The sequence below is a fragment of the Lynx canadensis genome, chromosome D2, assembly GCF_007474595.2.
Source record: "Lynx canadensis isolate LIC74 chromosome D2, mLynCan4.pri.v2, whole genome shotgun sequence".
Taxonomy (NCBI): domain Eukaryota; kingdom Metazoa; phylum Chordata; class Mammalia; order Carnivora; family Felidae; genus Lynx; species Lynx canadensis.
This window is the reverse complement of record NC_044313.2, coordinates 59,999,257-60,026,380: the sequence shown is the minus strand read 5'-3', so window position 1 is coordinate 60,026,380 and position 27,124 is coordinate 59,999,257. Positions and strand designations below refer to the sequence as shown.

The 27,124-nt window shown below is 36.2% G+C and overlaps 1 protein-coding gene and 1 pseudogene across 1 annotated transcript in view; one reads left to right on the top strand and one right to left on the bottom strand.

Moving 5' to 3' along the window:
* CTNNA3 (catenin alpha 3) overlaps positions 1 to 27,124 on the bottom strand; it is an 834,982-nt gene that overhangs the window by 285,951 nt on the left and 521,907 nt on the right. The window lies entirely within an intron of this gene.
* Positions 15,256 to 15,607, top strand: LOC115527241 (annotated as a pseudogene).

The following is a 27,124-nucleotide window of genomic DNA, read 5'->3' as shown; positions in this document are numbered from 1 at the left end:
GCCTCTACTTTTTTTTTTTTAATGTTCATTTATTTTTTAGAGATAGAGAGCAAGGGAGGAGCAGAGAGAGAGAGAGGGAGAGAGAGAGAGAGAGAGAGAGAGAGAGAGAGAGAGAATCTGAAGCAGGCTCCAGGCTTGAAGCTGTCAGCACAAAGTCCCATGCAGGTTCAAACCCATGAACCGTGACATCATGACCTGAGGTAAAGTCAGATGCTTAACCAACTGAGCCACCCAAGTGCTCCCACCTCTACTTTTAATCATGGAAAGCTATGACTGAAGCTATGGCTTCAATCCTACCTACTTCAAAACTTCAAAGAAATCATTGTTTAATATTTAAGTTATTCTCTCTTATTTTTCTATTTCAAACTTCCAAAATGGTCTGAATTCCATATTTACACATAATCTCCCCTTAATCCCACTCATATAAATTTAAATTTCCAGATTATGTGATCAATTTTTATTAATTTCTAGTTAAAACATTGGTATGCTTTAATCTTTGAGTTTTCCATCTTTTCTTTCTTTCTTTCTTTCTTTCTTTCTTTCTTTCTTTCTTTCTTTCTTTCTTTCTTTCCTTTCCTTCCTTCTTTCTTTCTTTCCTTCCTTCCTTCCTTCCTCCCTTCCTTTCTTTTTTCTTAGAATTCTGACTTGTCCATCACACTCTTTAATCTCATCTTCTATAAGCACTTCCCAAATCTCAAGTCTTGATCTTCCAGGTGAGAACTTAAGCTCTTTTAAAGTGGTATAAATTAGTTAGCAAAAAATCTTGTCCTAAATGTATATTAGTTTTTGGATTTTCTTAAAAGAATTGTGTTTATTTATTTATTTTTAATGTTTATTTATTCCTGAGAGAGAGAGACACAGAACATGAGTGGGGGAGGGGCAGAGGGAGAGAGGGACACAGAATCTGAAGCAGGCTCCAGGCTCTGAGCTGTCAGCACAGAGCCCAATGCGGGGCTCGAGCCCACAAACTGTGAGATCATGACCTGAGCTGAAGTCGGTGCTTAACTGAGTGAGCCACCCAGACATCCCTCGAAAGAATCATATTTAACAAGGTTCTTTCCCTTCAGTGAAGTCTTCTTTTGCACTTTTATAAACAGGAGACATCACTATGAGAGAAGAAAACCTCTATGGGGCCTTTAATGCTGAGGTCTTGGCTATATCATTTGTCATGGGACAAATAACCCAAAATTACAAGCAAAAGTTTGGAGTTTAGATGAGTATCAACATTACAGATCTACCTCCATCACTCTCTTCTAATGGGGGATCCAACCACCAATGCTGGTGAAAGACCAGCATTATCACCCATTTTGCAAGGTCAATAAGATCCTTCAGAACAGAGAAAAGAATCACTATGATATTAGCTGAATTAGTAAAGTATTTAAGTCAATGGTATGCATTTAGAGAACAAAGACAAAAATGAATTTCAGTTATAAAGCCTGGGCTGCCTGGGTGGCTCAGTCAGTTAAGCGTCTGACTCTTGATTTTGCCTCAGGTAAGGATCTCCTAGTTTGTGAGATGGAGCCCCCCTGTCAGTGCTAAGCTTACTTGGGATTCTCTCTCTCTCTCTCTCTCTCTCTCTCTCTCTCTCTCTCTCTTTCTCTCTCTCTCTCTCTCTCTCTCTGTTCTTCCTGGCTTGTGCGCATGCTCGTGCTCTCTCTCTCAATATAAATAAATAAACTTTAAAATCAGTAAAGTGCAAGTATAAACTAACAATACTAAATAATGTTTTAAGTGCTATTATGTTTCAGTGGATATTATAAAAAAGTTTCTGAATGGTGACAAGTCCACACTTGTTGAAATGAGCTTTCTAGGTTTTCAAGAAGATGTGGGTAATACAGGGAGTGGTCTCACTCCTACAGAAGCAAAGCAATAATATTGGGAATAGCATACAATAATCTTAGTGGATAGAAAAGGATATGAGAGCCATAATTATTAAGTAGGCATACTCTCAAAGGTTAAAACATTACCCAAGAATGATGTTCTAGCTTTGAATAATCTCTTTTGGAATTAATTTTTCCCCAAGGAAAAGAAGAAAAAAAACTTCAGTGACTAAATTACTTAATTTTATTAACCCATCTGAAAAATTAGGAATGTTTAGGGTTTCTAGGAAAAATAATATGCTCAGTTAAATTTGAATTTCAGATAATTAACAAATAATTTTATTATATTTTAGCATAATTATTAATCATTTATCTAAAATTTGAATTTAAATTGATGTCTTATATTTTTATTTGCTAAATCTAGCTACCCTATAAGGACCTAACTGGTAAATGTTATTTGTGTTGATATTTAATTAGTGCTGGTCCCTATCTCCACCCCTCAAGACTATAAATTCTAGTAGGGGCCATAATCTTTTACATTTACTATTATATCTTCAGCATCTGAAACGCAAAATTTTAAAACAACTTGAGGGTATTGGAGGTAGAATGGTAGGGGTAGGATCAACTTCACAGACTCACTTTAATCCTTGTTTTCTAATAAAGCTACCAAGCATTAGGAAAAGGCCAAGGTCATCAACATACCCTGAAATCTCATTAAGAACTCCTTCACAAAGAATAGGATCTTCTAAAATAATTTATTTTAAATTAAAGGATGAAAATGCACCACTCACATTGTTCTATCTCTCCACTTCTTTTTTTTTTAATTTTTAAATGTTTATTTATTTTTGAGAGAGACAGAAAGACAGAGTGTGAGTGCAGAAGGGTCAGAGAGAGAGGGAGACACAGAATCTGAAGCAGGCTCCAGGCTCTGAGCTATCAGCACAGAGCCCAACTCGGGGCTCAAACTCATGGACCATGAGGTCATAACCTGAGCCAAGTAGGACTCTCAACTGACTGAGCCACCCAGGTGCTCCTATATCTTCACCTCTTGGCTACTCCAAACAGCAGTCAGGTTTTCCTTGGTTGATGAAACTATATGGTAGCTGATACAAGCAATCAACACATCTGAATTTCTCATTCAGACTCTCTCTCTTCCCTCCCCTTTTGTTGGACAAAATAACAACCAAATTTCACTGATACATCGCAAAACTTTATAACAAGAAGGGATAGAAAATGTCAACTTAATCTCTTTTATTTTATAGATTAAAGTACCAAAGCTCTCATAAGTGTAAGAGTGACTTCCTGATCAAAACCTTTCAATAGTTTTGTGTGGCCTATAAAATAAACTTTCCAAAGTCCAGTATGGTGTAAATATCCTCCAAGATTCTGCCCCAGCCTTGCCCTGCAGATGTGTAGCTCATCACAGTACGGAATACAGTCTCCTGGCACCTACGACAAGTATCCCAGTGCTCTCACTGGTCCATAGGTGACCACTTACTCCCTTGTTCTCCCATCTGTTCATGTGTGTATTATCAGTTTAAACATCTGTTTCCTCCTCTTAGTCTGATTTATGTGAATGTCGGGACCATAGCTTACTCCTGCTGGATTACTGATGCCTACTCAAGTGCCAGGGCACAGAGTAGAAGCCCAAGAAGCATTTGACAAACGAAGAAACACACACATAATTAGTGGCATAAACAATACCAAAGTTTAAGTATTGCGCTTTTTGTTTTTTAAATCAACCCATAGGAGTGAATTAAAGATCTATCAAAATTAATGCAAAAGTAGCAATAAATTTTGAGATGAAATTTATCCTAAAAATGAGTGTCAGCAATCTCTCAATCTCACAGATTATGCTGAGAAGCCTGCTCCAGAACACACACATAGTTTTCTATTTTCCACTTTCCTGTTCATTAATCAAATTTGATTTTCTTTCAGGCACAGTTTGAACACATGGACTATTTCTTATTCCATTGTGTTTAATTTCTGTACTACTGTATTCTGCAATTTTTCATCACATACACACACTCACACACTGTTTTGTTAACAACGTGGAGTGAGCAGATTTTGGAATGTAAACACTTTCAATCACATTGCTTCTATAACTAACCATATTCTCAGTTCTCAGTTCCTAATTTAGAAGTGAATTCCTAGAATGTAACTGGTATGAAACTAAGACTCACTTTTATATGTAAGGTGTAAAATGAAAAAAAAAAAAAAGAATCTATACCCAACATGCAAATTGGAAATTAGTATATGGTCAGATGGTAACTAGACTTATTGTCGTGCTATTCCATAATGTATATACATATCAAATCACTATGTATACCTGAAACTAATACAATATTTTATGTCAATTATTCTTCAATATAAATAAATAAAAATAAAGTCAGAAAGCTACTGAGAGGCAGAAGAAGAAGAAGGAGAAGAAGAAGAAGAAGAAGAAGAAGAAGAAGAAGAAGAAGAAGAAGAAGAAGAAGAAAAAGAAGGGGAAGAAAAAGGGAAAGAAGAAGGAGAAGAAATATCATATGTTTTTAGATATTATTTTCTCTTATAAACACATTTTAAACAAAATTTTCAAATGACAAATATATGTTAGTTGATGCATAATAGCATCATTTTTAAAATTTTTCATTTCATTTAGATTCAGGTAGTAAATAAATACAAAATGATAAAATTATCTACATGACCTGTTATTATGTGTAGTTGCATTATTTATGCATCTATTAACAGACCTTTTGTTAATTAACATTGAAGAAAAATACAATATGAAAATTGGTGATTCTTTTTATAAATATAAGAGGTTATCATTTATTTGACATGTGTCAAGTACTATGTGCAAGTTACTAATCTAAGCATACTCTTAATTTAAACCTCATTAGTCTCCAGAAAGATCTGCAATATTATTACACCCCGATTTGGTTAAAAAAATGGACACATAAATTTAACGGATATATTCAACTATCAAAAAAGGACTTTTGTTACATAAGCATTACTTTAAAAAAGGTGGTAACTTTATATTTGATACTTCTTTTTAAAAATTTATTTATTTTGAGAGAGAGAGAGAGAGAGAGAGAGAGAGAGAGGATGAGCAGGGGAGGGGCAAAGAGAGAGGGAAACAGAATCCCAAGCAGGTTCTGCACTGTTGGCACAGAGCCTAATGCGGGGCTCAAACTCACAAATCACGAGATCATGATCTGAGCCTAAACCAACAGTCTGACGCTTAATCAACTGAGCCATCCAGGCACCCCTCTATTTGATTCAAATTTAGGCAATTCACCAGGTGAATGTTCTATTTTGGTCAACATGCTTAGGAAAGACTCAACCAATTCTGTCTTTGGCCAATTACAGAGGCCATCTATATGCATTTAAAAATAAAGGCAAATAAATATAACAACAATTTAGTGACTATTCCTGAGATGTCTTCTCATAAAACTATTAACTATTAGATATAATTTTAAACAAACATTTTGAAAATCACTGTATCAAAGTAACCTTACTTTATGGAGATCATGTATACATGCTTATAGAATAAACGAATAAATGGGAATGACCTAATTTTCTGGGATATCTATGAAATAAATTTTTGAGTGATAACATGATCCATTTATTCATACATTTGAGTATTTCAAACAGAGTGATGTTTCTGGTAAATTGTCTTAGATGACTCAAAGAAGATGAAGCTGCTGAGGTCTCAAGATGCAAATAAAGAATGCAAAGAGATGTGTTTGATGAAATCTGAGCAAAGGCTAAGTAATAGTTCTCATCCAAATGTTTCATGTAATTTTTATTATAAACATATATATTTAAATTGATATAGTAAGTAATTTGCAGATATTTGACTATTTCATCTACACTCTGGAAATATTTCATAGTTAAATTAGTCAGTTAAAAAATTATCTCCTTTGTAGGGACACCTGGGTTGCTCAGTTGTTGAGCATTGAACTCTTGATTTCAGCTCAGGTCATGATCCCAGGGTCACTGAGCATGGAGCCTGCTTAAATTCTCTTTCTCTTTCTCTCTCTCCTTCTGTCCCTCTCCCCCATGCACGCTCTCTCTCTCTCTCTCAAAAATAATAATATAAAATTTTAAATTTTAAAAAACAAAACTCTCTCCTTGATAAAATAAAAGTTTGGCTTACATTATGGAGTGTTTCTATTCATGGGCTTGTATTGCAACATAGCCTCTGTCATACAAGTAATAAAGGATAGATTCAGACTAACTGAGGTCTCCCCATGTGCACGCTGTCCACTTAAAATGCATATCTCCTTTACTACATCTAAATTTTTAAACATAATCAATAAAACTAAATTATACATTGGTAGTCTTTAATACTTTTTAAAATTCAATTATAATTAACAGTGTTATATTATTTTCAAGTTTACAATATAATAATTCAACAATTCTATACATTATTCAATGCTCATGGTGATAAGTGTACTCTTAATCCCCTGTGTTAATTTCATTCATCCTCCAGCCCCCTCACCCTCTGGAAGCCACCAGTTTGTTTTATGTATTTAAGAGTCTCATATTTTATTTGTCTCTTTTTTTCTTGGCTTGCTTATTATTTTTCCCCTTAAATTCCACATAAGTAAAATCCTATGGGACTTGTCTTTCTCTGTCTGACTTACTTCATTTAGCATTACACCCTCTGGGTCCTGCCATGCTGTTGCAAATGGAAAGATTTCATTCTTTTTTATAACTGAGTAATACTCCTATATGTGTATATATATCCACTTTATCTTTTCATCTGTACACACACACTTGGGTTGTTTTCATATTTTGACTATTGTAATGAGGCTGCAGTAAAAATGGGGGGGCATATGTCTTTTCAAATTAGTGTTTTCATTTTCAGTGGGTGAATACCCAGCAGTGGAATTACTGAATCATATGGCAATTTTATTTTTAATTTCTTGAGGGACCTCTATACTGTTTTCAATAGTGGCTGCCCCAGTTTTCATTCCTACCAATAGTACATGAGGGCTCCTTTTTCTCTACATGTTGGCCAACACTTGTTATTTGTTGTATTTTTTATTCTAGCCATTCTGATAGGCATATAGTGATATTTCATTATAGTTTTAATTTTCATTTCCCTGTTGATAAGTTATGTTAAGCATCTTTTCATTTGTCTTCTTTAGGAAAATGTCTATCAAGGTCCTCTGCTCATTTTTCTATTCACATTATTTGTTGTAGTTTTTGTTTTATTTTGTTTTGTTTTTGGGTATTGAAGTCTTTAATACTTTTTAAAGTCAGCCTCTTGGCAGATGAAAGAATGTGTATGTATATTCAGTTGTCATATATTTTCTCAGAACTCAGTATATTTTGTCAAGTGCAAATAAATAATATCTAACCACAATTCACCTTAAAGAAAAAAAAGTATAAGACTAGATAAGAAAAAAAATAATAAGCTTCTCTAATATATAATTTGGAATGCTATTATTAATATATATTGTTCTAAAAGGTATATATTTTGATCCTTAAATCTCATGCCATGATTTTACAACATTTCTGAAACTTACCCATTACATTTCATGAAAAAAAAATGTGTCTAGGTACCCCTAAGAGGAGTTATTTAACTGTACGGGGTTGGCACACTTCTTTTGTATAATATGCAACCAAAGAGACAGTGTTTCTTTTTCTTAAAGAAGAACATTATTGAAAATAGACAATGCACCCCCATATTTGAGATATCTGGATAGCCATCAAATAAGCTAGAGCATTGTTTCCAAAATGTTATCCATGCCATAGCCACATATCTTGCTCTGTTTTTATTCCTACTGTCAAAATGAATCCATCTTTTAGACATGCCATTGATGTATCTACTTCGTCAAAAAACAAATTTTGAAAGTGTTTTCTTTTACATCATGAAACTAATGATGGCAGAAGTGAGAAATGGAGCAGGCAAAACCTTTACTGAATATATTAATTTATTTAGCTCTAGATATCTTTATTGCTTTTTCTTTTTTTTTTTTTTTTTAATTTTTTTTTTTCAACGTTTATTTATTTTTGGGACAGAGAGAGACAGAGCATGAACGGGGGAGGGGCAGAGAGAGAGGGAGACACAGAATCGGAAACAGGCTCCAGGCTCTGAGCCATCAGCCCAGAGCCTGATGCGGGGCTCGAACTCCCGGACCGCGAGATCGTGACCTGGCTGAAGTCGGACGCTTAACCGACTGCGCCACCCAGGCGCCCCTCTTTATTGCTTTTTCAACACATGAATTCAAATTTTAGAAAGAAGGCTGATGTTGATCATCTAGCTCTTGTCATACTGTTGTGCTCATGTGGATTGAAATGGTGTTGCAATGCCCAAATCACTATTTTTAAAGTAATTTTCTACCTGATGTATTTGTTCACATTAATAAAAAAATTATTTTGTTGTAGTCATTCATAGCAGCTGAAACAGCAAAACGCAAGCTAGTCCGAGATGATCTAATTTGTACTTGCCACCACAATATTTCTTCCAGGCACAATCAGCTACTCTGTCAGCATCAGTGAACCTCCTCTCTGTATGTTTAATGAGAAAATGTGCAGAAAGAATATCAAAAATATTTTTATCAGTGCTTAATTTTCCATTCCACTTATAGTTTGAAGAATCCCAGACAGTAGATGAGGCTCAGGCAAAAGGTGAAAAGCAGCTAATGATTTTGGTTTCTCATTTCGGGAGTAAGAACTAGGTAGATAGATGGAGAGGGAAATTGTGTAGGATTTAGTAATTCTGTAGCTATTCAAACATGGGAAAGAAAAATGAAAAGAATTTTAAACTTCCCAATCCCTTTCTCTTTACATATTCACAAGAAATAGATTACAAAGACAAAATAAAACCGCAAATGATATTGAACTTTTATGAGCATTCCTAGATTGATAATACCCTAGAACAATATAATAAAGCTTAACTAAATCATAATATAATTGCCACTAAATAATAATAATTAAAATAAATAGCATTTATATAGTACTGTTTCCAAACTGCTTGGTTATATACATCAGCCTGTATTTATATCATCTATAGCAAACACATAAAAACCAAACCTCCCCAGCATGGCTTGAAAAAATTGTTTAATCAAATCAATTTGGAAAATCATATGTAAGGAATTTAAAAAGGAGAGATGTATATAAAAGATGATAAAATACTAGAAAATACAGTTAGTGTACATTGAAAAAAGTAATTTTCTTATGGCCTTCTGTTGTGTTTACATGTATTGTTTTGTTTAACTACATAATTAAATACCACTTCTTCCCTCACATACACTTCACACACTCAACATTCCCAAATAAGCACCAATGTTATAAAAATATGAGGATTCTCCTCTCCCAGTAACCAGAGGAATCAATGCCCAAGGAATATAAGAGAGGGTGGCTTTGGTCTCCTGCACTTTAATATCCACCAGTGTCCCCACCAAGACCACCCTAAGGATATTCAGGGTAAAGCTGGTATGTTTTTTAAGCAAAGTATATTCTTAAAAGTTCTGCAACCCCAACCTCATCCTCTCAGGAGATGGCTGTACCTAAACTGCAATTTAGAAGCTCTGTGTATGTCAGTAAGATATTGTTGCAGTTAAAGTAATAACATAATTTCTGCTATGTCATTCATTTATTCATTCAATAAATAAGTAGAGAGCCTACTTTATCCCAGGCACTGTTCTAAGATTTGAGAATATGTAATTGGGAGAAAAAACAAACAATAACAACAACAAACACACACACACACACACACACACACACAACAGACAAAGCTTCTAGTTAAGAGAAAGACAAAAGATGTAATGAATGAGTAAACATTGGGCATTCTATAAGGAAAGAAATGCTATCAATTACAATGAGGTAAGAAGGATGAGTGCATGAAACAAGGGAGAGTTGGAATTTTAACAGGGAGAATCAGGTACATGTAACTGATAAGGTACATCTGGAAAAGAGGTGGGGGGGAGGGACAGGTGCACCCACACAATACATCTGGGGGAAACATATTCCATGCAAAGAAAACAGGTGCTTATAAAGCCCTGAGGTGGAATCACACTTGGGGTGTTTGAGAAACAGTAAAATAGGTCAGTGTGGAGAAGTGGTGGAAGCCAAGGTAAAAGGAAAGAAGCAATCAGAGGTTTTAGGTATCTTAGAAAGCAATATGTTTTAAAAGGCATGAAGAAAACAAGAGGCAGGGATAAGTCCTTTTTCCATATTTCTTTATTTTGTGGCAATAAGTTAGGTTCTGCTTACAAATTGGAGCTCTAGGGGAGTAAATCATGTGGATTCAGGAAAACCTTAGCATGGGTTTCTCATACTTGGTTAAAATATGTGTATGTCGTGGCAGATATCTATGCAGTTTCTATTTGATTTAGTAAATATTTCAGTCTATTCTCTAAGCAACTTTTATATGAAAGTAAGACAGAGAAAACAGAGAGACAGAAGTAAAACAGAAATACGTAGCCGCTACAATGCTTTTCTCTAACTTGATGTTCTTTCCTGGCTCTCACATCTTAAAAACACAGTCAAAAGTATTACTTGATATATATTTGTAAGAAAATTCATCTAGCATATAATATCCAAGGTGTTTTATATTGATTCTAATCGGCCTTTTAAAGTAATGGCATTGTACAAACCAGATAGAATAAAATAAAAATAAATTTGGGAAAGGAACTTTAGGCACTGAAAACAAGTGTGCCATATATGGGTAGGAAAAGTTTAGGTATGCTGGGAAGTGTGGTCTCAATATACAGCTGTTATGAGGGAAAAAATATCATAATCCTTTAGTAACTTTATATAACTTAGTAAAGCAAACAAGGTAATAAAAGATCAGATTCAGAATCTCAGCTTACTTAAATAATCAAACTTCAATTAGGTCAAAGAGTCTTGCATTAACAATAAAAGAGCATAATTTTTTATCCTGATAAGAAAAAAAAAACTCCAATTATTACATGATCTGTTAGACTTAACAATAAAAAAGAAATTCTTTAGAGGAAGGTCTATTTCAAAATTCCAGAGCAAATCCGCTGAATGGATATGAATATTTCTCCCAATTCATGCCTACAATGATGTTAATGTTATTTTCAGGTAGCCAGTAATTATACCTTTAGCTTAAAGAAATGTATAAATGGGTACATTGTTATTTTTGCAGAGATTTATATTTACATTATGTGTTATTTAAAACTGCACTAAATAAATTAACATAACATGGGTTTTTATAAATCAGGTGAGATATCAATGTATTCTGCACAACATAAAACTATGCTAAGCAGATGGGGTCTAGAACAACAACAACAAAAAACCCAACATAACCGCATAAGGTTCACAAAAAAATTCACATGAGTTTATTGACATCTAATGTTGAAAATATGATCTCCTTGAAAATGACAAAATTATAACATCTCTCTAGGACCCAAGCTACTTTATAAATATAGGAAGTCATGTTCTTGGGTGGGTTGCCCACACTGAAATATTCTCAGATTTTACATAGTAGAAAGAACACTTCCCATAAACAGAGAGCTCTCTGGGTGCATCTACAGGACTAAGTGGTAACTCTCAGGGAAGCAACGGTTCGGGAACTTCGGTCATGCTATACTATTAATGAATTGCCTGATTTATAACCAATGTAAATTTGGAGCTGGCTCCCTTCCCAGAATGCTTCCAAGCAGTAGCACAGCAGCAACAGTAACACTATCGACACAGAAAAAGACGGCAGTTGGAGGAATTAAAAAAATTAAAGTTTTGGCCAAGGCATAAAGATATAGCGGATGTCGAGTTCCAAAGGAGGAGTTAGACCTCATGGGGAATATAAAAAGTGAAATAGTAAAAATGAATAATGTTACACTTCTACCTTCACCACACCAAAGTTCTAAAGGGCTCCAGAGAAGGGGACAGCAGACATGGGCAGCATCTGTGAAGGGATCCTTTAGGACACACTGTAAGTACCTCCTCGCCACCAAAAGGGAAGAACGAGAAGGTGAAACCCGAGTAACTGAGGGCTACAGCTCTCAATGCTGCACTGCTGCGAAAGTTTCTATTTAGTACGTGCGCAATTATAAAAGTTTAGCTCGGGGCGCCTGGGTGGCTCAGTTGGTTAAGCTTCCAACTTTGGCTCAGGTCATGATCTCACAGTTCCTGGTCTTGAGCCTCACGTTGGGCTCTGTGCTGACAGTTCAGAGCCTGGAGCCTGCTTCAGATTCTGTGTCTCCCTCTCTCTCTCTCTGCCCCTCCTCAGCTTACACTGTTTCTATCTCTCAAAAATGAATAGATATTAAAAAAAATGTTTAGCCTTATGTATTTATTTCAGGAAAATATCATTAAGACAAGAATGAGAAGAGCTGTCCTAGGTTGTACAAATTGCTCCATTCACACCTAGAAATGTATCATGTATCACAGTCCCTTTGCAAAATTTTCATTAAAATAGTTTTCCTTTAAGAATATTTTTTTTCTTGGGGCGCCTGGGTGGCGCAGTCGGTTAAGCGTCCGACTTCAGCCAGGTCACGATCTCGCGGTCCGTGAGTTCGAGCCCCGCGTCGGGCTCTGGGCTGATGGCTCAGAGCCTGGAGCCTGTTTCCGATTCTGTGTCTCCCTCTCTCTCTGCCCCTCCCCTGTTCATGCTCTGTCTCTCTCTGTCCCAAAAATAAATAAAAAAAAAAATAAAAAAAAAAAAAAAAAAAAAGAATATTTTTTTTCTTGGGGCGCCTGGGTGGTGCAGTCAGTTAAGCGTCCGACTTCAGCCAGGTCACGATCTCGCGGTCCGGGAGTTCGAGCCCCGCGTCAGGCTCTGGGCTGATGGCTCAGAGCCTGGAGCCTGTTTCCGATTCTGTGTCTCCCTCTCTCTCTGCCCCTCCCCCGTTCATGCTCTGTCTCTCTCTGTCCCAAAAATAAATAAACGTTGAAAAAAAAATTTAAAAAGAATATTTTTTTTCTTTTACTGGGTTTCTACTTATAACTTCATAGTATATTTATTGCCAGGTTTGGTATCCTCATATTTGCAGATTAATATAGAAAATACGTCCTCAATTATTTTAATTCCCCATATAGTATTTCAAATGTCTTTATTTGCTTTGGTACATCTGATGTAGCATTACAGATTTAAAAACTTAAAAACCAAATAGCAATTTATTCATATATCACACTAGCTAAGTTAATAAGCTATATCGTCTATATGCCAGGGAAATTTTATAATATTATACTAGTCCTTAAAATAGATATAAAATATAATTTCATTATTATCTTACAATAGGGTATGAGCTAAACTGATGAGAAGAAATACTGAAGCCATCTTGCAAACATCAATAGTATTAACCCGCCTTGGCCCCTAAATCAGTTCTGGACTCACCCATCACAGACCATGAACTAATTTAAGACACCCAAACTTTTAATTCAGAGCATTTCCAAGTGCCTATGGCTGTAAGACACATTTAAGGGAAAAGAAGTGACTAAATCCCCAATTCACAATAATAAGTTTAATATGTAAGAAGTGGCAGGCTACAGCTTTGCAAAGCACATTTTCTGCTTTGGCCCCTAGCCATATTTACCCAAATTTCTTGGGGGAAATTTTTTTTCTCTCCCTTAGAACTGCTTCATGAAAGCAGAATTCAAGAAATTATTGTAAGAGTCATTTAAAATGGGAAGTCAGCAGAAACCGGAGTTTTGCTTGATAGCAGCCAAAAACATTGTAAGGAGCATTGGAGACTGTGTAATTTTGAAAGGACTGTGTTTCTATGCATTGTATTCAGTAGTCTACATGAGCAAAAATGATTAAAAAAAAAAAAAAAGATTTAGCAGACTCTATTGCCAGGGATGCTGGCAGCCTGCCAAACACACAGAGGTAGCAACTATTCTGCCTCCTTAGCTGCCTTCAGAGTAACATTACCCTCCCCTGCTAAATAAAAGAAGAGGTGTCCCTTGAAATCTGCAGCATGCAGTCGCACCTGCTTAACTTGTGCTTGCTTTTCCTTCATCAAAATATTTGAGTATCTGCTAGCAGGAGGTTCAGTCTTTACCTGGCATATAAACTGTAGAAGATCGCGTGTTTAATTTTTGACATGACAATAAAAACATAAAATCTTAGTTAAGTGTACTTCGTTATATTGTTTGTGACAGTAAATTGGAGTAGTTGCATTACATTTCTTTTTACTGGGTTTACATATACACGTACACACATTTATACACATATGAAGAGAGAGAGAGATGGGGGTGGGGTGCTGCCTGGAGAGTTCAAGAAAATGTATTCTTTGTTGTTCTAGGAAATAAGGGTTGTTTGCTGTCTCTTACTGTCCCTTGCAATACAGCTGTTTGCCTAGGATAGTTTCTCATTTTCGATGGTATTATTTATCATTTAGGTATTTCAGGAAAGAGAGAGAGAATATTGTCCAATTAGTGGATTTTCTGAACATAAAATGAGGAAAGGAGAGAAAGAAAATAATGCTTCCTTCTGATTTTGTAATGGAACATATTAACCTTGATTCGTTGGACGAGAAGTCTATTTGTTGGAGGAACTGAGCAACCTCCTAGGAAAGAACTCATTCTATGTGAGATAGAAGTGATGTGCATCGTCTCTCCCAAAATGCAGGTTGGTTGCCTGAGGGTAGAGGAGATTCTCAGTATAGTGTGATGATTTCCCACGAAGAAGCCCCCAACTCGATTCTCTATGGACCTGTGACACATGAGTGAATCTTAGAAAAAAAAGCACACTTTCTGTTGTGGAGTATAAAGCAATTCTTGAAAAGAACAAAATGGAAGAAAGATCTCTTTACAATTTGGCTTCAGTACCCAGTGGAATCTGATGTGCACAGAGTAATGGGCAAGATTGACAGGGGAGAAGGAACCCATGGAAAGTAAAAGTGATACAGCTTAAGACACTGGATGGCCACCATCATGAGATGGTACAGAAAACAGAATGTCCATGAACAAATCTGAAGGGAAACAGTAGCAGAGGAAGATATAGGTGCTGGCATATTGAGTTGCTGTTTATTCAATGTTTGAGTCAACATAAGCAATGTGCTATGCCCTTTAGAAACATTATCTCATTTGATCCCCATAGTAAGTCTTTAAACTAGATATTATAATCCCCATTTTGCAAATAAGGCAAATGGGTATTTAAGAGCAGATGTTTTAAGAAAAGTACCCACTTACGGGTATCATCATCCTTTCACACTTGAAAACATGCAATGACTCCATCTCTAGGGGCTCTGGAAATGGAAATGTTGGATTGTAAATCAATATTAGAGGAGCAGAAGCAGAAAGTAATGCCATTAATAAGAATTTATAAATAGAACAATATATGGCAACAGTTTATACACACTCCTAAAATGGTGGCAGAAAGATATCATTAGCTATAAATGATTTGAGTTCTCTTTGAGGAAGAGATGGTCCCAGCTACAGCAGAGTTCCGGATGCCTGACTTCTGCTACTGACTCCCTGTGTTCACTCCTGTAGAGGAACAGGTGGGTCAGGAAGCCACACTGCAGCCATGGCTTTTAAATATATGGGAAGGACACCTATGAAAACAGAGATTCACCGAATTAGAATTACTCTAACCAACCAAAACATAAAATCTTGGTAGGAAGTACATGCCAGCTTGGTCAGAGGCACAAAGGAAAAGAATCTCAAAGGGAAAGGACCAGTTCAGATGCCCACCAAGACTCTTGAGAATCACTACAAGAAAAATTCCTCGTGGTGAAGGTTCTAAGACGTGGGATCATTTTCAGGTGAGGATCCACAAGCTCATTGATTTGCACAGTCCTTCTGAGATAGGCAAGCAGATTATTTCCATCAGTACTGAGCCAGGAGTGAAGGTTGAAGTTACCATTGCTGATGCTTAAATCAATCTTTTTAATAAATTGATTATCAGTTGCTAAGAAAAATAAATTATTTGAGATGAAAATACATGCTAAGGTCTAAGAGAAAACATACTGAAGTTATTAACAGTATCAAATAAGGCCACTGAAAGATGAATAACATAAGATCTGGGACAAATAGTTTAAGTAAGTATTAAAGGCTTATGTCATGGCTATATCCAAGAAGAATCAATGTTTCAAGAATGCCACCCCCTGGTAAGAATAACACAAGCTGTCAGTTACCCATTGACGATTAAATTCTGGGAGGACTTCATTCTCTGCCTCTGCTTCTCCCACACTATCTCCTCACCCCTTTTGTGACCAGATTTGAAAATTATGAAGCAAAGACAGGTAAAATCTTAAGACTCAGTGCTTTTACTTTCAGTTGTTTTCTTTCTAGCCTCACCTTAAAATTTTTGTCACCACAAATTATCCCAACCAATTAACCAGAATTTTTTGTAATCTTTTTTTTAAATGTTTAGTTATTTTTGAGAGAGACAGAGACAGAATGCGAGTGGGTTAGGGACAGAGAGAGAGGGAGACACAGAATCCGAAGCAGGCTCCGGGCTCTGAACTGTCAGCACAGAGCCCGACGTGGGGCTTGAACTCACGAGCTGTGAGATCATGACCTGAGCCGAAGTCAGATGCCCAACTGACTGAGCCATCCAGGAGCCCACAGAATTTTGTAAACTAATAAAAAATAGTTAAGTAATCTATCCACAGTTGGTAGCTAACAGAGCTGGGATTTGAACACTGTCCGATTTGAAGGGCCATGTATTATTTTTTAAACGTTTATTTTGAAATAATTATATACTTACAGAAAGTTGCAAGATTGCACAGAGGGATCCCATGCACTCTTTACCCCTCAATGGTTACATTGTACACAACTACAGTATAGTATCAGTACTATGCAATTGCCATTGGTGTAAAGTGTGTATATACTTTCATGTAATCTTATTGCGTGTGTAGATTCATGTAACCACCACCACAACCAAGATATAGAACTATTCCATACCACAGAGATCTCCCTCAGACTATCCTTTTATAGTCACACCTATCCTTCCCCATTCACTCTGTTTAAATCCTGGCAACCATTAATCTGTTCTCCATTCTATATTTTTATTTCAAGAAATCTGTGTAAGTGGAATCATACAGTATGTAACCTTTTGAGAATGACATTCTTTTCCACTCAGTATAATGCCCTGAGGTTCGTTCAAGTTGTTGCACATATCGATAGTCTGTTTCTTTTTATTGCCAAGTAGTGTCCCATGGTATGAGTACACCACAGTTTGTGTTAACTCTTCACATGAATATTTTGATTGTTTCCATTATTTGACTATTATAAAAAGCTGCTATGAACAATTATGTATATATTTTTGTGTAGACTTAAATTTTCATTTCTCTGAAATAAACTCCCAGAATGTAATTGCTGGATCATAAGGTAAGTGTATATTTAGCTTTTCTTTTTAAGAAATTGCCAATTTTTTTTTTTCCAGAATAGGGAGCCTTGTTTTAACTACTCTATTTTAGTGCTTCCTAAGTTTGAACAAACCACATCCATAGTATCTGTGGTAGCCAGCTTCTGATATGGTCCCCAATAACCCCTGCCTCCTCCTGGAATCCACAACCTTGTGTAACCTCCCTCCATGTTTTACTAAGATTGGAATGTGTGGCTGATAGATTATGACAGAAGTGATGGTATATACCTCCAAGATTTGGTTTTTCTCTTTACCTTTCCTCTCTCTCTCTCTCTCTCTCTCTCTCTCTCTCTCTGTCTGTCTCTCTTTCTCCCTGTCTCTCTCTCCTCTCTGTCTCTCTTTCATCATTTGTTCTAGAGGAAGCCATGTTGTGATAAGCTCTATGAGAGAAGCCCAGTGGTGAGGAACTGAAGCCTCCTGCCAAAACCACATAGGAGAGCTTAGAAATGAACTCTTCAGCCCCAGTTACGTCTTTCAGAACTGTAATGCTGCCCAATACCTCGACTGCAACCTTATGAGACACTTAACCAAACTCAACCAGCTAAGACACTCCAAGATTCCTAATACACACACACACACACACACACACACGTGCGCGCGCGCGCATGCACGCACACACACAGTGAGATAATAAATATTGTTCTAAAAAGCAAAGTTTTGTGTGCTTCATTATGCCACCATAAGTAGCAAATAAATATTTTGATATAAGAAGTCTAATCCTACCTATAATGATAAAAACTTAAAATATAAGATTGGTTTTGAAACTAGGTAATGAATGGAGCTAAATAAACTGCAGGGATTTTGAGAAAAGTGCTGGGGAGGTCTTAAAGTGCCTTAAACACACTGTTTTTAGAACTGACTTGTGTAAAAGCTGGAAGAGAGGACTTAAAAGAAGTATGGACAAAATCTTACTAAAAATTGGCAGAAAGATTCCTCATTAAGTAGTGACAGAAAGCATATCCAGTTACCTGCAGAAATGTGGAAGGTAAAAAAAAACATATATATTTATAGCAATAAACTGGTTGAGCTAGTTGTGGAGATTTCCGACTACTATGTTGAAAGTGTCTCCTAGTTTCTTCTTACTCTTTAGAAAAAAGTGCAATAAGGAAATGATGCACTGAAAAGGGTGGGATAGGGATGTTAGATAAAATCTTATAATCTAAACAAGTCTTAATTTTAAGATTCCCACCTCTGTTAGAAATAAACAATGGTGATATTAAGAAACAAATTCCAAGAAAAGATCATATTCAAGGAACCCTGAGGAAAGCCTATATAAAGCTGAAGGGAAAGCGTGTCTTTGAGACCTCAGAATGATCAAAGGTTATGCCTCTGAAGAGAGGTTCTTTCTAAAAGTCTGTCTCTCAACCAAACAACAGTGATTTTAGAAGGCTGGGGTGTGGGGAGCTGGGGAGACTTCATTGTTTCAGCAGAATACCAATGTAAAGAAAGGCTTTTCTCCAAGGTACTTTTGGGAGTGGCTTTGTCTAATGACGTATCCCTCAGGAAGTGAATAGGATAACTGTAATTTCCTTTGAAAGAAATGATAGTGGCAGAAACACTGTCAGCTTAGAATGTAAGGAACAAAAACAATGGAAATAAAAAGAGACCTTCAAGGAGAAATCAGACTGCTCAGAAGACTACATATCTGTAAATATGCTCTTTCATGAGGATAAAGTATAACTCAAGGTAAAACCAAAATGGAGACATGGTCAATGTAGGAAAAACTCCTTGGCAGGAATAGGACAGAGTCCTAATCAATAAATTTCCAATGTTTTCTGGCTGGATTTAAAAACTTCTAGGTACCAAAAACTCCTGTGTGTCTTTTATTTTTCCCCTTTCGTATTAGAAATATCTATGGTGAGGGGCATCTGGGTGGCTCAGTCAGTTAAGCATCCAACTTTGGCTCAGGTCATGATCTTGCAGTTTTTGAGTTCAAGCCCCACATCGGGCTCTGTGCTGACAGCTCAGAGCCTGGAGCCTGCTTCAGATTCTGTGTCTCCCTCTCTCTCTGCCCCTACCCCACTTGCACTCTCTCTCTCTCTCTCTCTCTCTCTCTCTCTCAAAAATAAATAAACAAAAAAAAATGAAGAAATATCTATGGTGATTATCCTATGCCTGCCTCACCTTTGTATGTTCAGTATGTGAACACAGATAACTTATTTCTTTAGTTTACAAGCCTACAAATGAAGATGAACAGTCCTGGAGAGACTGTACCTATAGAACTATACCCAAGGAAACTTATCCATACCTGGACCTGATTCATACAATGAGATTCTAGATTATGTGCTGATGCTGTAATAAGATGGGCTTTTGGGGCTTTGGGAAAGGGTGATTATTTTCTGAATGTTCCAGGGGTATGAATCATTGGGGATCATAGGGCAAACTGGAAATCAGCCTACATGATGGCCTCCAATGATCCTCAAATTTTGGTATTCACACTCTTTCAATGTTCCCTCCCATGCTGTATCAGGATTGGTCTTTGTGACCAATGTGATATGGCCAAAATTAATAGTATGGTAACCCTGATATTACGTTATACAGAACAGTGGCTTTTCTTTCCTTCTCTGCCTCTCTTTCTCATCACTTGCTGTGGGAAAAGACATGTTGTGAGTAGCTCACATGGTGAAGGAGTTATCCTCCTATCAACAGCAACATGAATAATCTTAGAACCATATTCCTGAGTCCCAGTCAAGTCTTCATATACTCTTAATTGTGGCCAACACATTGACTGAGACCCAGTGAGAAAACCTAAACCAAAACTATCCAGATAAGTCATTGCAGGATTCCTAAATCACAGAAACTCTGAGATAATAAATGTACTTCTAAGCCACTAAGATCAATTGTTATGCAGCAATAGACAACTACAATATGTAGTTTCGAATACAACTTAAGCATAAAGATATCCATGAATATAGAAACATGGATGAGATTTACCAGATGCAAAAAGCAGTTGGAAAATTTTCTATAAAATTGTTCCACATTTTAAACACAGCTGAGATGTCCATGATCTTACCTTAGAAAGGTGGAACTAGATTGTGATTATAGTTTGGAGAATATAACTTTAAAACAGTGAAGCTTACCCTCTTTGAAGAAAATATAAAACAAAAGGGGCTGTTAATGTGTTTCCTCTGCTGTTTGTAAGAACACATATCCTGGCCAGGTAATGTGAATTCCCTTAGCCAATGTTTCTTCCTATTAAGGGTAACATAGAATTGATGACACCAGATCATCCAACCAACTCTGGCTCTGATTGAACATTCACCAAGCCACTTTCTAACTATAACCTGACTTAGTACACAAATTTTCCCAGAGGAGGCCCAGTAAACTAGCTAGCTGATATTAAATGAACATTCAATTTAACTGTTTTCAATTTAAGTGTTTTGTGGCCGTGTTAGGAAAAGCTAGCTACTATAATCCTGATCAATTCTGGATGCCCTGAAAAAAAATAAGTTTGTTAATCTTTAAGTCCAAAGAACATGATAACTGCTCTGAGATCTTAACAACTAATGAGCTTCCCACTGATCTCCATAAAGTCTTAGCTGACTTATGTCACTCTAGATTCAATGCTGCTATTATTAAATTTCACTGTGTCACTCATCTAACCAAATAGTACTTATTAATTAATAGTTTTCAGGAAAACAATGAACATAATTCCATTACATTTTTAACAATACAGTCGGATGAATGAATGATAAGGAGACATTTTGAATGTAATAACAAGGCAATGTAACAAGCCAGTGGGGCAGAGGGTGGGGGGAACCTTAAGACATACTGTTTAGCATGGGTATGTATGGGGAGTAAGCTTAGGAATTCCCTGAGCTTGCACCAATGGGTTAGCAAGGCATAAAAAATTACAAAGCCATAGAATGCTCACACCCAAGTTTGGGTAAACAAGATTAGGCGAATAAGGATAGAGAAGGGGGACAAAGGTCCCCAAGATAGAGAAAGGGGGCAAAGGCCCCTATACAAAGGTATATGAGGTAAACCAGATTAGGTATTCAGGGTGAAAATGCCCTCCAACTTAGTACTATAGCAGAAAGCTGCTTTCACAGGAAGGAAGGACCAAATTAGGTAAACAGGTAAATAGGGCTATAGACCACTGCAGGAGGAAGTCGCCCAGAGCAGAGCTAATTAACAAAAAGGTGCCTTGTTGACCTTGCGGTTGCAGGCTCTATCTGTCTTATCCCCTAGGCTGGCTAAGATAAACAGACAAGGCGCCTCTTGTCAGCTAGTAACATAACATCTGCCTGGCGCCAGAATTTTGGTTTACATTGACCCAAACCCCCAACACCGTCGATCTTCAAAACCTTCTTTCCCTCATGCCCATGAGTTAATGTTCACAGATTCATTTTCTCTTTGTGCACACCCATCACGTTTGTAAGCCTTCTGATCTTAATAAATACGGAGCAGGGACGCTTATTTGGGGCTCCTGTCTTCTCCCAGACATTAGTCATCTCTTGCATTTTAATACTGACTCTGCTCTCTTGCTGGACAAGACAGAACTTTAGACTCAGAGTGTATGACATGTATGTGCTTCAGTTTTGTCAGCCAAGCACAATTTTACAAAGACATTTTATTTACAATCATAGTGCTTGAAAGCAATTGTTTTGCGTTTTGGGATTTGCTTTAAGAGAGACAGAAGACCAGAGGCTTCTGTGTTGAGTACAAATTACAGAAGAAAGCCTTGCATTTTTTATGACCTAGGTTATTGTCCAATCAATGGGTCATTGGACCTTTATTATTCTAATTACAATTGGTTCACTTTAATGACATAAAATATATTGATTTGAGCTGTTTTCTTCAGTCTTGAAAGTCTTGCTAGAAACTAGCAGTTTCCACCTATTTCATGGTACACATCAATTCAATTTAATCTTTTTCTTTTGGCCTGATTCCTCTTTTCTTCTTTGATTTCTACTTCTATATGACTTTTTTCTTTTTATTCATGCTTCTTAGTAATTTTATGAAGATGATCCCCACATCTGAACAGTATATAATCAGGAGTCATAACTACTCTGTGCCTGAAAAATTTAGAAAGGATCTTGTTCATTGAAAATATCTACTCATTCTCTGCATTGCTACTTATATATCTGGATTGTAATTCAAATACTGTCATTTGACCATGAATCTAAAGTGGTTCTCTTACTTTTTTTTTGTCTTTTTTCATTTATGTTTATTTATTTATTTATTTAAAAATTACTGAGTGCTTACTGTGTATTAAAGAAGTTGGATTTAAAGGAAGGAAGGAAGGAAAGGAAAAAAGAAGGAAGGATGGAAGGAAGGAAGGGAGGGAGGAAGGAAGGGAGGGAGGAAGGAAGGAAGAATGCAAGGATGGATGGAAGGAAGGAAGGAAGAATAGAAGGAAGGGAGGAAAAAAGGAAGGAAGGAAGGAAAAAAGGAAGGAAGGAAGGATAGAAGGAAGGAAGGATGGAAGGAAGGAAGGAAGGAAGAATGGAACGATGGATGGAAGGAAGGAAGGAAGAATGGAAGGATGGATGGATGGAAGGAAGGAAGAATGGAAGGATGGATGGATGGAAGGAAGGAAGAATGGAAGGAAGGGAGGAAAAAAGGAATGAAGGAAGGAAGGAAGAATGGAAAGAAGGAAGGAAGGAAGAAAGGATGGAAGGAAGGAAGGATGGAAGGAAAGAAGGAAGAAAGGGAGGGAGGGAGGGAGGGAGGGAGGGAGGGAGGGAGGGAGGGAGAAAGAAATGGATCCTACTGTCAAAGGTCCTACAGTCTAGCAGAAGGGCATGGAAACAAATGAATGCCCTGAAATATTATAGGTGTTCAGATAGCAGCAAATATTTCAAAATAAAATTAATTCATTTCTATATGGGTATTCTTTTCTAGACCAAGTTCATCTGATCAAGTGTCTTTGTTTTTTAAAGTACTTGGTAATAACTGTTTTAACCTTATTTTATTTACTTGATTTGATGTATTTGAGATGTAGATAATTAGAGATTTTGGCTGAGCTGCTCTCAGCTCTTGAGGTACAAAAAAAATCCTTCATAAAAATGTCTGTAATTCTGACGCTCACCTTTAGAACATCCCTGAAATGTATCTTTGGCTCAGTTTTTTCTTTGTAATGTTTCTGAAGTTTAGGAAAAATCAATATGAGCCAGATAAAACAAGTAAGGAATAAATATCTAAATATCTAAAGAATAATACCAAGTAGCAGAAAGGAAGTTAGCATTTTTTGTATAGTAGGTACTGTGTTATTTATGAAAAGTAAATATATGTGTCCATATTATATTACAGAAACTCTGTGGATCAAAATATATCATAGAATTCATATTCTTTTGGATTGGATAAAACTAATGCATGTCGTTCTCTCTCCATTGCATTAATAGTTCAACAATCAAAGTTATAATAACTCATACTAGATAAGATTTTAAAAAGACTCTCACTACCCCTATAACACTTCACTCAAGTTTTACCACCAAATGATTTATGAGAGTAGGTCCCGTTTTTCAGAGGATTTGGGGGGGGCGCGGTTTAGGATTGGCAAAAAGCGATTGTAAGTCTTCATTTAATCTAGTTTACAGGTGAAGAAACTGAGGCTTATAACTATAAATTACCCACCCTGTTGATTATTGGCCAGATATAATACCCAAGGTTATCACATTAATATTTAGTAGGAACGTTCAGTTCCATAAAGATTTATCCAGTGAAGATTGAAACTCATGCCTGCCATAATTCACAGTCCATGCTTTTCCAGGTAGTGTTAATTAGTACAAAATACTTTTTCCTTAAGACTCGGTACCTGGAAATGTCATATAATATTTTTCTCCTTCCCATGATAATAATGTGGGTTGCAATAATTTTATCCTAAAATATTTGCTTTTAAGTTAGGAATTTCTTTTTCAATTTTTCTTCTCACAAGGTGGGTACAGAGGAGAGTCTGACACTGACAGTAATTCTTACGTGCTTGGTTATGTTTTAACATAATTAAGAAAAGGACGTAATAAAGGACTTTATCTAAAGTTAACTGATATGTTTTCATTAAAGTCCTAAAATTTCTAACTCCAGAAGAGAGGACATTGCTCTCCTAATATATAAGCTAACCATATTATGGTAGCAATTAAATTCAGCAATTATACACTGAAATTTATAGTCCTAACAGTTTTTTACAAGCAGTATAAATTTAGTTCTTACATGTGATTTTATTTTCTGAATCAAACTTCATTTTCAATAAGTCTTTCCATATGGAATAATTTCATAATGGATAAAACTCACAAGATTTACCGGATCATCAAGTACTTCATTTCTGCTGAAGTCATCCCTCCGAAACATTTTAGAGGGTGAGGGCTTGCCCACAGAATATGAAGGTTTAAGAATGTAACCTGACACAACAGAAGCTTGGCTTCTTGACTCCCAATTTTAATGCTGGTTTTCATCATTTTATACCATGGTGTATTCATACAATATAATTAGTGGTTTTAGTGACCACTCATTTCAGAGTAAAAGGCAAACAAATGAAATGTCTAGAATGGGTGTGTATTTTAAATTGATGAAGATACTTTATCTTATCCTCCCCTTCTTCTAGAGAAGCTCACTGCAAAACTAAAATAAATAAACTAGCAATTATTATCCAATTATCCACAAATATGTGTATGATTTAGCTCTATTGGTAAGAATTCCAACAATGAGAAAGTTAAGAGTCTCACAATTATCTGACAAAGCCCCCATTCTCTCTCAACTCCTCCTTACTCTCAGACTTCAAAAGGCCAAATTAGCACTACTGAATAAATTATCTTAATACTACACTACTGCTTCTAAGGAAGAAACTATTTTTACCACAGAAATAGAAAATACCATTTCACCAACTAAACAGAGGACAGGGATCCAGGGAGATCAAAAGACATACACTGGTTTTAGAATTAAATCCTAACAACAGTGATGACTTCTCCAAGGTTCAGATGAGATATCAGTCCTGGCTAACACCTTGATTTCAGCCTAGTAAGACTGAATAGTCTAGCTAATTTGCATCCAGACTACCAACCCATGGAAACAGCAAGATAATAAATTTGTTTCATTTTAAACTCTTAAACTTTTGATAATATGTTATGCAGCAATAGACAATGAATACAATGCATCATGTTTATTCATTAGAAGATTCAGTATTATAAAGATGTCAATTCTCAAGATGGTCCAGAAACAGATTGACATTTATACAGTCACTTGATGCATGACAAAGTTGACCTTGAATTGAAGTGGGGAAAGATGGTTGATTTAACAATTGTTAACAGAGCTATACGATAACCACATGGGGGAAAAAAGGTGTCTTGACCTTTATATCATAACATAGTCAAAGGTCAATTCCAGGTAAATTGTACATCTAAATATAAGAGGGAGAACAATAAAGTTTCTATGCAATATCATGACCTTGATGTTTGGCAATTATTTCTTAAACAAGACAAAAAGTCACTAACCATAAAGCAAAAGTCCAATTCATATATTGGATTTTATTAAAATAAAAAATGATTTCTCTCAAATAAGCCATCAAATGAAAAGCAAGTTACTGAAGGGAGAGAAGATATCCATAATAATACATTTATCTGACCAATGAAAAGCATCTAGAATGTATAATAATCTTGTAAGTCAATAAAAAAATCAGACTATTCATTTTAAAAAAAATAGGTAAGAGTCTTATAAGTACTTCCCAAAATAGGTAATTCAAATGGTCAATAAACTTTGAAAAACTTCTCAAAATCCACATCCATCAAGGAAATGCCTATTAAAATGTAATACCTCTAACATCAACTAGAATGGCTAAAATGAAAATGACTAATCAAGTGTTGGCCAAAATGTGGAATAACTTAAAAAGCAACTCTTGTGCAATTCTGGTGCATATAAAATTGATACGGAACTTTAGAAAATGGCAATGTCTTCTAAAACTGAATCCATCATACCTAATGACTCAGGACACTCCTAGATGTATAAACCCATTGGAAATGTATTCATAGGTGTTAGCACACATATGAAGGTATGTACAAAGAATGTTCATAGCAGCACTAATAGTATTGCCAAAAGCTTAAAATAGAACACCTATTTCAAAGCATGAAAATGAGTGAACCTGGCTAAACAAATCTCACAAACCATTTTGAGTAAAATAGCCTTGTTGTAAAAGTGTACATACTTGAGTGGTGCCTGGGTGGCTCAGTCAGTTATGCATTGGACTTCACTCAGGTCAAGATCTCCTGGTTTGTGAGTCCTAGCCCCACACCAGGCTCTGCTCTCAGCCTATCAGCGCATAGCCCACTTCGGATCCATTGTCCCCCTCTCTCTCTTGCACTCTCTCTCAAAACCCGCTTGCACTCTCTCAAAAAATAAATAAAAACATTTTAAAAATATATACATAATTGATTCCATTTATGTATTTAAAAAATGACAGAAAAACCAATTTATGGTGGTTGTTAAAGGGGATATTTGTGTCTCTCCAAATTTTATATATGGAAACCCTACCCCCCCAATGTGATGATAATAGGAAGTGGGGCCTTTCGGAGCTGATCAGCATTAGATGAGGTAACCAGGGCTACCTTCATGACTGGATTAGTGTCTTTCTTAAACTCATGAGAGAGCTTGATGCTCTCTGCTCTCCACCATGTGAGGATGTAATGAGAATTCAGCAGTCTACAACCCAGAAGAGGGTTCTCACCGGAATTCGACCATGCTGGCACCCTGATCTCAGATTTCTAGCCTCTAGAACCGTGAGAAATAAATTTCTGTCATTTATAAACCACCCAGTCTATGGGTGGTTTGTGCTAGCAGCCAGAACAGATAAAGAAGTGGTAGAGAAAAATGGTTACTTTCTGGAAAGTTAGTAACTGGATAGGAACACAGGCATGTTCGGACATACTGACAATATTGCATTTCTTGACTACATGGTGTCTTCACTTTGTAAAAAGTCATGAAACTGTATATCTGATTTTGTATTTATTTGCATGTATATTACACTTCAATAAAATGCTTATCAAATAACCCAAAGAATATATACTTGTTATAAATCAAGTATGGCTCTTTAACA